The sequence below is a fragment of the Podarcis filfolensis genome, assembly GCF_964270895.1.
Source record: "Podarcis filfolensis genome assembly, chromosome: 12".
Taxonomy (NCBI): domain Eukaryota; kingdom Metazoa; phylum Chordata; class Lepidosauria; order Squamata; family Lacertidae; genus Podarcis; species Podarcis filfolensis.
In genome coordinates, this window is record NC_139614.1 from 38,803,235 (window position 1) to 38,818,505 (window position 15,271).

General features: G+C 44.8%; 1 protein-coding gene across 7 annotated transcripts in view; it reads right to left on the bottom strand.

Annotated features, from left to right (window-relative positions):
* The window catches only part of MPP7 (MAGUK p55 scaffold protein 7), an 83,948-nt gene extending 80,006 nt beyond the window's left edge, over nt 1-3,942 (bottom strand). For 2 of the 7 annotated variants that reach the window (XM_083579745.1, XM_083579739.1), the window contains exon 1: nt 3,800-3,883. The gene's annotated coding sequence lies outside the window, so the exon portion shown is untranslated. Of the gene's footprint in view, nt 1-3,794 lie in introns of all 7 variants that reach the window. The other 5 variants (XM_083579746.1, XM_083579734.1, XM_083579740.1 and 2 more) reach the window with 5 other exon arrangements.
* Nucleotides 3,943-15,271: the final 11,329 nt, after the last annotated feature.

The following is a 15,271-nucleotide window of genomic DNA, read 5'->3' on the forward strand; positions in this document are numbered from 1 at the left end:
GGGGCCTCAGGAGTCACCTAGTCCACTGTGCAAGAATCTTTTGCTCAACGTGGGGCTCAAACCCACAAACCTGAGATGAAGAGTCTCATGATCAGCTGATGGAGCTATACCAGAAGGGTAGATCTCAGCGAAGCATAGTAGGTTACTCAATGTGTATATAGATGTAAAAAAACAAAAAAAGGTATTCCCAACATATTTGGGGCTATATACCCCTTATTTGAGTGAGTAATTCAAAGGGGGTTGTTGTTAAGAAGTGGTGCCAAGCTTTGTATTTCTCTTGTAACTACATAGGTTAAGTAACAGTTCCCCTTGAGAAGGGCAGTGTCGCCTGAAATGTGATAGGACTGTAGGTATTCTTTTATTTCGTAAGTCTTCCTTGTATCTTGAATACTGAGCTTTATACTACTAAGTTCCACTGCAAAACAATTGTTCAATGTAGCATCAATTAGGCCACTAGCAGGGAACAAATCTACCCAACAGGTGATTTGAGAAGGAGGCCTTATCCACATTTAACTTTCCCCCCACCCTCTCCATGCAGAGGTTTGTGCTTTAATGCTCCTTGTTGCAGCCCTTTCCTCCCCCCCTCCCCTTTCCCTACTGAAATCTGTTATTCAAAGCTGAATCGGAGCAAACGTCAATCCGGGTTTTCCACAACTTGACGTTTGCTCTGACTGAGCTTTCAAGAGCAGGTTTTGCAGGGAAAACTCCAGAGCAAAAAATAAAAATAAGAATTGGGGGTGCTTGGGCACAGACCTGGAAGGAGCAGAAGAAAGGTGCGGAAAAGACCTGAGCCTCTTCAGTGTATGTGAAGTATCTAATAATCAGTTTTTCTTCAATAGCAGCACCATTATTTTTTAGAACCAAGAGTTTTGTACTTACCCTTATTATGAATATATGTTTATGTGTTGCACATTTTCAGCGCCATGCTTTTTAAATATTCATATGTTTTATTCATTATTAATTTAAGACGATCAAGTAGCTGTCAGAACAATTAGCTGATTTACTGCAGGCTGAAATTCTTTCATTCACTAGAGGCAATAAAATTCCACCAATTTGAGTTTCTTTTCAAAAGCTAGCATGCTGGACTGCACTAAATGAGTGCTATATTTCTAAGCATGGAAATGGAGGATTGCGATCAAAAGGCTGATACACATTTTAAATAGGACTCTTGATTCCCAGTGCACGGCCTGAAGCATGCCTTGCTAGGCGTAGAATTGCAGCTCTGGCAGAAAGATTTGTCTTGCACATAGTCCGTAGACTGGGTACACAACATGCATTTAAAGAACATTCTGAGCCCCCTCCAAAGAACTCGTTTGTTAAGAGTGCTAGTAATTGTATCTCTGTGAGTGGCAAACTACAGTTCCCAGGATTCATTTGGGGTGGAAATGTGCTTTAAAATGTGTGTTCTCTAATTAATTAATTACTTAGTTACTTACCTAGGTTGTAGGAAGACCAAATATGTGACATGTGCAGCCCTGAATTCATATCTTAATATAGGTAAAGGTAAAGGGACCCCTGACCATTAGGTCCAGTCGTGGACGACTCTGGGGTTGCGGCGCTCATCTCGCTTTATTGGCCGAGGGAGCTGGCGTACAGCTTCCGGGTCATGTGGCCAGCATGACTAAACCGCTTCTGGCGAACCAGAGCAGCGCACGGAAATGCCGTTTACCTTCCCGCCGGAGCGGTACCTATTTATCCACTTGCACTTTGACGTGCTTTCAAACTGCTAGGTTGGCAGGAGCAGGGACCGAGCAACGGGAGCTCACCCTGTCGCGGGGATTCAAACTGCCCACCTTCTGAACGGCAAGTCCTAGGCTCTGTGGTTTAAACCACAAATGCCACCCGCATTCAGACCTAAGCCTTGGGAGTCTCTTTTAGCCTTGGGAGTCTCTTTTTCACATCCTGAGAGAAGTACCTTAAAACCTTGCATTTCTTTGCAACGTTGACTGTCCCACTGTTCTTTCACTTGCAGCTGATGCCTAGGCAGACCAGCTGAAAAAGCTCTGTTTTGACAGCGGGCATGGGCATAGATCTGTAATGTAACGGATTGCTTATTTTGTAATATGGTCGGTGATGGATGGCTGGAGCATGCCAGTGATATTTTTCTAGAAAAAGAGGTGTCGGTCCTCAACATGAACACCTCCCTTGTTCTCTTATAATAGCAAAGGTGCCCCCCTGAGAGGTGCCAGAACTGAGTTCCAGCGAGTTCCAGTTGAAAAAAAGCCCTGGGTGTGCCTGAAAGCCATTTAGCAATGGGAAACCTATGACTTCCCCAGAGGATGATGAACTACAGTTCCTATTACAGTGATATCTCGGGTTACAGACGCTTCAAGTTACAGATGCTTCAGGTTACAGACTCCGCTAACCCAGAAATAGTACCTCGGGTTAAGAACTTTGCTTCAGGATGAGAACAGAAATCATGCTCCGGTGGTGCGGCGGCAGCGAGAGGCCCCTGTAGCTAAATTGGTACCTCAGGTTAAGAACAGTTTCAGGTTAAGAACGGACCTCCAGAACGAATTAAGTTCTTAACCCAAGGTACCACTGTATCCCTAAGATGACCATGCTGCCTAGGGCTTATGAGAGTTGGAGCTCAACAGCATGAGATCCCCATCCCTACCACACCTTGCAGCCTGGAACCTGTGCCTCTAATCCTTGACTTGAAAGCTCAGATGCTAAGGCATTATAAAGATTCAGTGTTTGGGACCCAACCTATATTTAACAGACAACAGACCTCAACCTATGTTTAACAGACTTCAGTAGTTTGCAGAACAATAAATGCAGTACAGTACAAAATAAATAGATAACCAACAATGGAACCAAAAAACTGCAAACAATGCCATGCAATATTAAACAGAACTACAATGAAAAGCAGTAAAGCAATACAACGTCCCCCAAAAAACATAGCAGTTCATTTAAAAATGTATTTAGAGCCAGGGATTCCTTCCTTCTTGCCAAGGCATATCCTGACTCACAAAATGCACATACCCCTCTAGCACAAGCACCCCACACCCAAATTCTGCCATTACATCTATACAAATTATATAATGCCTACTCATTCAATATCAGCCATCCCACTGAACTCGCACACCAAGCACATCATTTACTCCAATATCTCCCACCCAGTCACCAGCCACCACGATGACCATTCAGTCCACTTCCATGCCACAAATTGTATTGCAGGAACACCAAGGAGAAAACGAAGCCGTTCACTGCCAGCGTAGTATAAATAAAGCCATCAGTCACACAGATGTACTGCTCCAGAGAGCACTCTGCTTCTCGCCCAGGTTGGAACTGCACACACCCCTCCCTGGTCCTCCGTCCGCTCACCAAGAAGTGCCCTCAGTCAGGTCAACCCACAGAAGAGGCACTCTTAATAAAAATGAAAATGGAGGTCACCCCCATCACACATTGCTGGTTTTGTAGCTCTCTGACTAGACGGTAGTCGTCATCAACAGCTGGTTCCACTCACTTCCTCAACAAGATGACTCCCAGATCCGCCAGGACTATCAGGGAGTGAAGAGAAGAAGTATGCTTAGATTTCTCTTCCCGTTCCCCCCTCGGTCTAGAAGCTTTAATGTCAATTAGTTTCGGAGGCCCTGCTTAAGTAAATGGCTGTGGCATACATGAGCCATGAAACAGGTTTATTTTCCTCAAGTTATGAATGTAGCTGCTGAAGAATTGTTAAGAAAGAAAAGTTGCCTTTATAATACATTGCCCAGCAGTTGGAGCAACTGTATCTGGGGACACATTCTAAAGAACTTTGCTGCTTTAGCAAGAGATACAGCTACGCTCACCTCACCTGGTTCTGCTGCCACACTGCCATCACAGACGAGGCTCATTGCAGGGAACTTAATGGACCCTCATGCAAATCCCCAAAGGTCTTTCTGTGACTCTCACAGACGGAGATCAAGCTGTCAGCAGGCAAATGTTTACCCTGGTATCACAAGGATTATTTTACGGTCTCAGCGTGCTTAAATTCTGAAGTCAGTGGGACTTAAGCATGCATAGCTCTGGATAGGATTGCAGCAAGCGCTGTAAATAAGGTAGGGGGGATTCTGTCATATGAAGAATTTCCTGTTTCCAGAGTGCGGCCTGTTTCTAATCTGTTGTAAGGTTCTGCCGAGCTCTGAAATGTTTTATTATTTTTCTGCAGAGATAAAGTTCTAGTCCTCTTAACCTCCTGACTCTGATGCTCTGGCAGAGCATAACTGAGATTCTTGCATAATTAAACAGTGGGCTCTCAGGTGACACTCACACTGCTCAAGTGTATTCTTCAGGCTTTCGGCTTGCAGCCTGGATCGGTTTACATCTGCATGGCTGCTGAGAGAAGGGTTTTCCGAGGTCACAAGGGAGGGGGGACAACCTCTTGGAAAAGAAAGTGCTTAACCAAAAACTCCTTACTGTTGCAATTCAGACTCCAGATGTGAAGTCAGTGGTTGAGCAGGGGGGGCGGGAATGCTTGGAAAACAGCTATGCATATACCAGAGGAATAAGGGCCTGTGAGAGGAGTGAGAGTGGCAATAAGCAGAAGCTTTGTTTCAAAAGATCTGATAGTAAATGCATAACTTAAAGGGCTGTGCTCTTTAACAAAATAAATAAATAAAAGGTGTTGCAGGAGAGGGCAGTTTTCATAAGGACTGTTGCATACAGGAAAGGGGGTTAACCATTGCTTTTTTTCCTTAAAAAATAAATAAATCTTTAGGAGTACTCTCATTTTGATGCAAGAAAACCACCATTTTATAGTTCAAATCGGCAAAAATAAATACAGTAAATGGAGAAAAGTACAAAGATTCACAAAATGATCAGGGGTATGCATACCCCTGCGTCCCTCCAGAAAGAAAGCACTGTGGTTAACTATTTCCTCTAGCCATGGTCTCGATGAGAATCTCCCTTCTCAATGGTGGCTGTTTGGTCCTAGCAAGCTCCTTTGGAGGCGGGTGAATTTTCATCAGGATTGCATTAGCAGGGCAGGAGAGCCGGTGTGGTGTAGTGGTTAAGAGCGGTAGTCTTGTAATTTGGTGAACTGGGTTCGCGTCTCTGCTCCTCCACATGCAGCTGCTGGGTGACCTTGGGCCAGTCACACTTCTCTGAAGTCTCTCAGCCTCACTCACCTCACAGAGTGTTTGTTGTGGGGGAGGAAGGGAAAGGAGAATGTTAGCCGCTTTGAGACTCCTTCGGGTAGTGATAAAGCGGGATATCAAATCCAAACTCTTCTTCTCTTCTTAACCTCCTACCCATGGTCATGCACCATGGGCCCATTGTAAATTGGTGGGGGTGGTACATGGGAGTAGCCAAGCGGGAGCAGGGGAGTAGTTACCCCCCTAAATCAATCAAAATCAATATACAGTGGTACCTCAGGTTAAGTACTTAATTCGTTCCAGAAGTCCGTACTTAACCTGAAACTGTTCTCAACCTGAAGCACCACTTTAGCTAATGGGGCCCAATGCTGTTGCTGCGCCGCCGGAGCACGATTTCTGTTCTCATCCGGAAGCAAAGTTCTTAACCTGAAGCACTATTTCTGGGTTAGCGGAGTCTGTAACCTGAAGCGTATGTAACCTGAAGCGTATGTAACCTGAGGTACCACTGTAAATCTGAGGTTCTTCCCCCTTAACAAAAATCCTGGCTACGCCCATGGGGCAGTACCTATTAACAGTTTCAAAACAGACACATTTCATGCCCTGTATAGCTTGCTTCTATGGTTTCAGCCTTATGCGCACTTACTTTACGATACCGAACTCAGTAGGACCTCTGGATAAATATGCATAGGATTGCATAGATGTTACTGTTTTCATGCATGCATAAAGATATATTCAACATTATGTATTTTATGCAGCACTGTTGGTTATGTGTATAACGTTTACCTTGCAAAATAAGAAAAGAGAGGCCTTACACTATAGAGTTTGACCATGGGGAGTGAATGTGATGAATACGTGGGTATTCTGTTGTGGATAAATACTAAAGGCATCACAAAGGGCATCACAAAGGGCAAATACAAAGGGCATCACAGGAAACGTGGATTTTGTGGAGAGATGTCAATGGACACTTGGTTTTCAAATTCTTTGCCATACAACTGCAGCAATAGATGTATTTCTAGAGTGTCGGCATGCCTGGGACCCCACCCAGACCACTTTCTCTAGGTGTTGAGTGGTTGGCCATTGCTAAGTCTCATAATCCAAGCAGATGTTTGCCAATAGTTAACAGATTATGGACAAGACTTTATCCTGAAAACGTAAGTAATCATGCTACCACATCTTTTCAGAATGTTTTGTGTCACGTATGGATTTACTAACCTTAGCAAGAGAGCTCCTGAGCAATCTGTAGAGCCTACCTTATTGCAGAGGGTTATGCATTTCCATGAATATTAACTGGAAGATTTTATAAGATTCTTTAACAGCAACCCATCCGAGCAATTTATTTTTAAAAAATAAGTGTGAAGAACGATCTTTTAAAACGGTCATCTGTAAAGGAGCAGACTTTAATACTTTACTGGCATTAATATCCTGATCCCAAGATTTGACTCAAGCAGCATAATCCCCCATAGAGGCTCCACCAAAATTAATGAATGAACTGCAAGAGAAGGTTGTGCAGCTTGTTTTGATGAAGCTTGCATAAAATTTCACATCTTATTAGTGTGGGGTGGGGAGGGGTGCCATTTGGGGTTTTATTTTGCTTTTGCCTCGGGTTGTAGGTTCATGACTGAACAAGTTCTGAATTTAAGTCTCCAAGGCAAATGTATCCAGCATGGTGCCCTCTCTATTTTTCATAATATTACAACCCCCACAATCCCTGGCCACTGGCCATGCTGGCTAGGGCTGATAGGAGTTGAAGTCCAACAGGATTTTGAAGCTACAACGTTGGCTGCTCTTGTTCTAAGGCCAACCAATGGACCAGGCCATGGCTCTCAACCCTCAGCAGCCTCCATGAATCAAGAAAGTATTCACTGACCCTGCAGCAAAGACTGAGCAGAGTGGAAATTTGCCTGACTTGGATAAAGAAGACAAACATGACCTCCTCCTTGATCATATCAAAGGTCCATCTAGCCTTTCCTCAGTGACCAACCAGATGCCTCCAGGAAGCCAACAAGCAGGACTCAAAGGCAAGAGCCTTCCCTTGTCCTTTGCTCCCAACCAACTGGTATCCAAGCTGTCTCTGAAGTTGGAGGCTGCATATAGCCATATTGACTTCCAGCCTTTGATAGACTTACTCTCCACAAATTGGTTTTCCAATCCCCTTTTAAAACTACCGTATCTAACCTCGCAGCCATCACTGCAACCTGGCTGGTGAATTCAATCCTCTAGTTATCGCTCTGCAAATAAATAATTTGTTTTGTCTGTCCTGCCTCTATGTATGGCCAATCGGTTTAATGGCTCGACCTTGAGTTCCTGGGAGGGAGGGGGGAAAAATACTCCTCACTCTCTCCATATCACATCCCAGTAGTTTTGGTCTCCAGAAAGGAAAAGTGTGTTTGCTTGTGTGTGATCTGCAGCCCTTTCATTTTAAATGAAATAATGTCAGTGCAGGAGAGGTAATCTGTGAGGAAGAGCGATGCATTTGAATACTTGACATTTGGAGTGCGCAGCCATTCGTAAGTCAGCATTCTGGGACTGCTGCGCTGCAATCATAAACAGCGAGAGCTATTTTGCTTTGCAAAACAGTTAAAATGTCACCGCTCCCTCATTATGTTGTTTCCTGGTAAAATACTGCACAGTATCATTATCAATTAATTAGGCATGATCCAGCAGACTTATCTCATTCCTCCACTCCAAGGACACAAAAGGAGCATTGATAGAAACAAAGAATCCCCATTGAGGGATCTGAAACTAGCAGTGTGTCTACTGGGCAGGAATTTTGTTTTGCATTTGAAGCACATGGCTGGAGGAGGGAAGTGTGCAGATAAGAACTGGAATTTGAATGGGAAACCATCATTTTGTGAAACAGTAAGCTGGCCAGCTTTGGATGCTGGTACCATTCATCCTGGCCTTTGCTCCCTCCTACTTGTTTCATTGTAGGGGACGCGGGTGGCGCTGTGGGTAAAACCTCAGTGCCTAGGACTTGCCGATCGCATGGTCGGCGGTTCGAATCCCCGTGGCGGGGTGAGCTCCCATCGTTTGGTCCCAGCTCCTGCCCACCTAGCAGTTCGAAAGCACCCTTAAGTGCAAGTAGATAAATAGGGACCGCTTTATAGTGGGAAGGTAAACGGCGTTTCCGTGTGCTGCGCTGGTGCTGGCTCGCCAGAGCAGCTTCGTCACGGTGGCCACGTGACCCGGAAGTGTCTTCGGACAGCGCTGGCTCCCGGCCTCTTAAGCGAGATGAGCACGCAACCCCAGAGTCGGTCACGACTGGCCTGTACGGGCAGGGGTACCTTTACCTTTACCTTACTTGTTTCATTAAAGTCTTTAGCAGCAGGTTGAACAACAGTGTCTTCAGATTGTCACCTGAGATGCTGCTGAGTCAATCTGTCCATGTCACAGTGAAGGGCTCTAATGCCATGAAAGGGCACATGTTTTGCATTCAGAAGGCCCTCTTTCAATCCCTGGGTGGGTCTTTGGGAAAGGTTCCTGTCCAAAACCCTGGAGAGCTGCTGCCAGATGGACCCAGGCTGTGTTAATTTTTATTATTATTGTGAGTTAAAGTAAATAAGAAAAAAGGGGGGAGAAAAAGAATACATAAAAATCATTTTAAAAGGCAGAGAAAAACAACAATAGCAAAATGACAATAAAATATTTTTTAAAAAGTTACAGAACTATGTAGCATATATGTACAGTGGTACCTCGGGTTACATACGCTTCAGGTTACAGACTCCACTAACCCAGAAATATTACCTCAAGTTAAAAACTTTGCTTCAGGATGAGAACAGAAATCGCGTGGCGGCAGCGAAGCAGCAGCAGGAGGCCCCATTAGCTAAAGTGGTGCTTCAGGTTAAGAACAGTTTCAGGTTAAGAACGGACCTCCAGAACGAATTAAGTACTTAACCTGAGGTACCGCTGTAAACGGATAAACTTATTGTTTCCCTCAAGTATACAGTACTTTGATTCATGGGTCAATTCATGGATATCCATGTTTGTTTGTTCTCTCAAGAGACGCCAAAGTTTCTTCTCACATACAACAGTCATTTTCACACAAAAGCTTTCTGGTTGCGCAATAAATGTAAGAGAACAATTTTTCATGTCAAGGCACGCTTATGTAAGGATCGGTAATTAATGAAGGGAAATAAAGAGAATGCCGTGCTGGTTCAGGGGGTGAAAGGTTCACAAGGTGTGCAATAATGAGGCCACCTTATGAGCTTGAAAAACTACCCAGCAAAGCTGCTGACAGCAACTCTATGGGGAAGAGGCATAATTCATACGACGTTAATTGCCCCAGACAAACAGTCTGCTCATTATAGAACTTGGGGACAGGTGATTATTTGGATCTCCTGTTGTTAGCTTCTGTTTAGATCCTGCCCTGTCACTGGTTATCCTGGCAACTTTCACAGATGTTCTAATTTTGCAATTTTTAAAGGCGATAGGTATAGGGGTCCCAGGTCTCCACCTGGCGTGCCCTTCTGTTCCTTTAACAACCTGTGCAGGTCACCATGCATTTAACAGATGCTGAAAGCACATGGTTCCCCGCCAAAAATTATGGGAAATGTAGTTTACCTTTCACATAGCTATAATTTCCAGCACTCATAACAAGCTACATTCCCAGGATTCTCTGAGGGAAGTTATGTGCTTCAAATGCATGGTGCAGATGTGACCGCAGCTGGGAAAGAAGATGCTTTACTGCTTTGCTCTTTTCCCCTGTCCTGTCACCCACCTTCTCTGCCTGCCTACTGAAAGCAGCGCCCTTGCTTTCCCCTCTCAGCAGGTGGGGCTTGAGTACAGGGGAACAGGACCATGAGGCAAGGTGTCAGGGCTGGGTTCAGATGCCGTTCAGCACAAAAAAGCAGAGACATTTGTCAGTGAAGTTAACTTTTATACATGCAACACCATACAGTGGTACCCTGGTTCTTGAACTTAATCCATTCTGGAAGTCCGTTCCAAAACCAAAGCGTTCCAAAACCAAGGCGTGCTTTCCCATAGAAAGTAATGCAAAATGGATTAATCTGTTTCAGACTTTGAAAAACAACCCCAAGACAGCAATTTAACATGGTTTAACGAGACCATTGATCCATAAAATGAAAGCAATAAACAATGTACTGCAGTCACACAATCAATCAATCAATCAATCAATCAGTAGCTGAACTGAGTTCTACAGAGTCACAAAACCAAAACAAAAAAGCCGCAAAAACAAAAACACTAAATAAATAGCAAAAGCAGACAGACCTCAGCGTAACACTCAAAACGGAAGTGTGGCACTCAAACGGAGCATGTTCGGCTTCCAAAAAACACTTCGCAAACCGGAACACTTACTTCCAGGTTTGCAGTGTTTGGGTTCCAAGTTGTTTGAGTACCAAGGCATATGAGAACCAAGGTACCACTGTACATAACACTTCCCCATAGACCTTGCCGTATGGAGCAGTTGCCAAGACTGATGGTCCCCGCCTTTACGGCTCCTCCTCTGCCAGCTGTTTCCCAAGCAGTCTCCAACTGCACCGGCGCACCTGTAATCTCTGTTCTGCCCTACACATCACTCTGCGCATCTTTGGAGACAAGTGGGGAGGGGAGCTTGTTGCAGTAGGACAGGCAGGCTCCTTGGATTTTACAGCAGCCTCTGGCCCACCCTCCTTTGCTTCAGCCACTGAGTCTGAACTGCTCCCTGTCACAGGCTCTCCCTGCTCACAAAAGCCATGTGCCCCTTCAGCCTCCAACCACTCTTCTCCCTCTGACCTCTCCTTGGCATCCCACCACCAAACCCTGGGCTAGGAGCTTCACCTTGGGGGTTCCCCAATTGGTGCCTCACACCACTCCTTGCCATGCAGCCAGTCCCTAACACTGTCCCTCATGCTTGTGTTGCAAACACCCGTAGAATAACTTGGCAGTCCTTGTTCGTTTGTTTCAAATGCCTCACACATTTTAGTCACTTTGATGGGCAGTGGCAAAGGCATGTGTTGTAGATTCAGGCAAAGATACAACCCCTTCAGGCCTACCCAGTCCATTGAGAACAGAGAGGCTGGGATCGAATCGTGCATGGCTGCCGCGTCCCCACACTGCCCTCCCTGAGTGGCCTTGCAAGGCTTGGATTCTGGTGTGTGTGTGTGTGTGAGAGAGAGAGAGAGAGAGAGAGAGGAGGGTACAATAGCCATGCCTCTGGGGGCTGCTGTTGCTCCAGAGGTGGCAGGGGCTTGGGCAGACATGGTGGGGTCTGTTTGTCCTCCATTCCTTTCCTGCCCCTGGCGTGGGCATACGCACGCACACACACACACACACACACACACACACACACCGCCCTGGGTGGCATGGAGACCCTCTCCGCTGCTGCCAGTTGCTCCAAACTGCTTTTTCAGCAGTTCAAAAGCTATATGTTTAGTGAACGAAGTGAGGATCAGTCATGTGATTTGTTGCAAGTGGCGGTGACAGTGAACTTTATATGGGAATGAAAGAAAGGTAAAGTATTTGCAAAGGAAATTGTCCAGAGATTAACTTCCCTCCTGTATATCTTCAAGGGAAATGACACATTACAGGATAAATATCTTCTCACAGCATATGGTTCATTAACAATTGTATTTTTTTTAAGGCATTACCTCGACTGATGGAGTAGACATTAGTTTAGGAAGTTCAAACAAAAGAAGAAAAATCCTAGAAACAGCCAACTCACATTATGATGTCTGAACTTCATGCAAATGTTATGTCTCCTTTCATTATAAAGAATAATACCTCCTATTGATGTGGCTGAATGAAATCTTTCTTCATGTGAGAACATTTTGCTTCTGATTAAAATGCTTCCCATCCCATGGATGTGTTTGAGTGTTTGAGAAGCCAAGGCTAATCTGTGGGAAACAGAATTGGGGGGCTCATCATCATTAAATCGTAAGTGTAAAACAACATCAGTTAATAAAACTAATTATTATAAACAACAAATAAGGCAAGACAACATCCAAACTGCAAATATTTAGTTAAATAAAATTGCCCTGGAGGGAAGTTCAAAAAAGACTTGCCGGTCATCCCCAAGAACAGGGGTTCAGAATTGTGGTGCCACCACAAGAAAGGTCCTGCCTCTGGTACCTGCCACTGGAAACAGGCCCAAGAGCAGCGCCTCTGAAGTTGGTGGAAGAGCTCAGGCAGGTCTGTGTGAGTGAAGGAGCCCTTTAAGAAACCAGGCCCCAGACATTTAACGACATCAAAATGTGAAGACCTCTCCTATAATTCCAGCTCAGAGGCATGAATGCAGTTTCAGTGTAGCGAAGTTTGGGGTCCTCTCATCATCTAGTCAGCAAAATTGTGCCATTTGATTAAATGGCCAGTCAGCCCCCATACCAAGGTCTATAACCAATGGTACTGCTGTCAGATTAGCTGCATGATTTGATTAGCAGAACACATTAAGGAAGTAGAAGTAAGCTGAAATTTCATGCTCGAGAAGCTGAAAATTGCCTTTCTTTCTGCAAGCGCTGTACTGCATTGGCAATATTCCAAGGATGGACAGTATGTGGCCCTCCAGATGTTGGATTACAACTTCCATCAGCCCCAACCAGCACTGCCGATGGGCAGGGATGATGGGAGTTGTGGTACAATAAATATCTGGAGGATACAGGTTTTCCACCTCTGATCTGGTGCTACTGGGATGCTTGTGCAATCAAAGCATATTCTACGCTTTCAAAACACGTTTTCTTTAAGAGTAAATAATATCTATTCCCACCTAAGGAGGGATACTAAGGCAACCAGATGGGCTAATGGACAAGTAACTGGAGTAACAAAAATGGTGCCCACCAGATGTTGCTGGACTCCAACTCCCATCAGGCCCAGCCAGCATGGCCAATTGTCAGGGACGATGGGAGCTGTAGTCTAAAAACATTTGGACTGTAAGGCCACAGGTTCTCCTTCCCTGCAAATATTCACTACTGTCCCTAGAAACTGGTGTTTGTAGCCTGCTTAAAAGAGAGGAGACGGTAAAAAAAATATTTCTGAGCCAACATCATGGAATTTCTCTTGGGTCTGCTCATCAGCGCTTGGAAGGAAAGGAATTCTACTCATCAGAAGAGGAAAAAAACCCTACAACTTTATATATGTTTGGAATGAAAGTGCTAGAAATCTATGCATTCTATTGGAACTTCCCTAATTAGTATCCAGTGAGCAGAGCCTTTTTTAACACAGCAACATTATGAGCAGTCTTGCTCATTATAAGCTTCCCTAGATGTAAACCCTTCTTTAAATATTCAAGGATATTCAGCTTGCCAAAAAAACAACAACCCCACAACTTTTTGAAAAAGCATTGAACTTAACGAATTACAATTATTCCTCTATAGTATTTCTGGCTTATAAATATAGAAAAGTTTTCTCTTAGAAGAACCTTGGAAGTAAGCAGATGGGAATTAATTGGATCCTGCCTGAATTAAAATTGAAATACAGAGAGCAAAAGTATTTCATCATCAGTTTTTGGTTTTGGGAATCGTGCTTAGTAGTTGGTTCTTCAAACAAGCATAGCAAGATAAGCCTGAAGCCAGGTGGCTTTTATCTTGTGTTCTTGTGATTTCCCCTTGGCAGTGTCTGGTAAACAAGGAAAACACCTCGGTAGCTGCCACAAAAGTGCTGAAGTGAGAGAAAAATCTAGATTCTTCACCCCCCCCCCTTTATCCTGCCTTGTTGGATAATAAATCAATAAAATTATCTCATGATGTTTCTCTACCATCTGCATCACCAAAGATATTTCTGTTTTCATTAAGCTTTGTGTTCTACCTGCACTATCAGAGGCAGTAAGCTTCTCTGAGGGACGTGGGTGGCGCTGTGGGTTAAACCACAGAGCCTAGGACTTGCCGATCAGAAGGTTGGTGGTTCAAATCCCCGCGACGGGGTGAGCTCCCGTTGCTTGGTCCCTGCTCCTGCCAACCTAGCAGTTCGAAAGCACATCAAAGTGCAAGTAGATAAGTAGGTACCGCTCCGGCGGGAAGGTAAACGGTGTTTCCGTGTGCTGCTCTGGTTCGCCAGAAGCGGCTTAGTCACACTGGCCACATGACCCGGAAGCTTTACGCCGGCTCCCTCAGCCAATAAAGCGAGATGAGCGCCACAACCCCAGAGTCGGTCACGACTGGACCTAATAATGGTCAGGGGTTCCTTTACCTTTACCTTTAAGCTTCTCTGAATACCAGCTGCTAAGAATGACAAGTTGCCCTCAAGTCCTGCCTTTTGTCTTCCCATAGTGGTTGGCCACTGGGAGAACAGGATGCTGGTCTAGATCAAGCCAGTGGTCTAGATGGACCATTGGCTTGATCCAGCAAGCTCTCCTTATGTTCTTATGGTAGGCTGTTCTTCATGATACATAATGCTAGAGAACAGGCTCTAAACATAATTGCTTAAAAGTAAGTTCTGTAGAAATTAAGCGGACTGATAGCCCAAAAAGGGTTCTGGTGGATCCATTTAGAATGGTATCCTGTTTCTGGCTGTGATTAGCATGCTGTCGGGGCTGGTTCAGCTGCAGGTCAGCATAGAGTCTCAGAAACAAGCAGTAAAGTTGATTCTTCAAGGCTCTGTAAAGCAAGAAAGGCTCATGTGATCATCACTGAGTATTCCGAAAAGCACCTGAAATGTATTAGGTGCTGTACCAGTCTTGAAAAATTCGCCAGACATTTCCTGCAGACTTGTAATTTGACCAAAGAAAAGTGGGGACAGAGGTCTTTCAGAAAGCATGATAAAGCAAAGAGAGTAAATGGGTGGGGGTGATAGACAAACAACAACAACACTGATTTACTGCAAGTGCAGTAACCCTTGCAAATGATAGATCTTGTAGGAGTAAGGTTTCCGCAATACGGTTTGGAGCATTTCCCCATATATCACCAACTTGCCTGCTCAGTTTTCACAGATCACCTTGACTCTCCCACTGCCTTTGGGTAAGAAAGCAATACCTTTTATCTGCACCTGCTTCTGCCTTTATGTACCCCTTGGGGCCTTTGCAAAGTACACCTGGCTTTCCTGCACTGGCTTTCTGAGCTTCACATTCATGATGCTCCAGAAAACAGGCTGTGCTTCCATTATATAATGCATTCACGTTCAACAGCGACTGCAGCTATGTGGGCTTTGCCTCCTGTCCCCCATCCCCCCCCCTTCTCACTCTCTCACACACCACCTTCAGCTTCCACATCAACTTATTTTAAACTTCACTGCACTTCTTTATCTAGGCGGGCTCATTCCTGCCACTGATT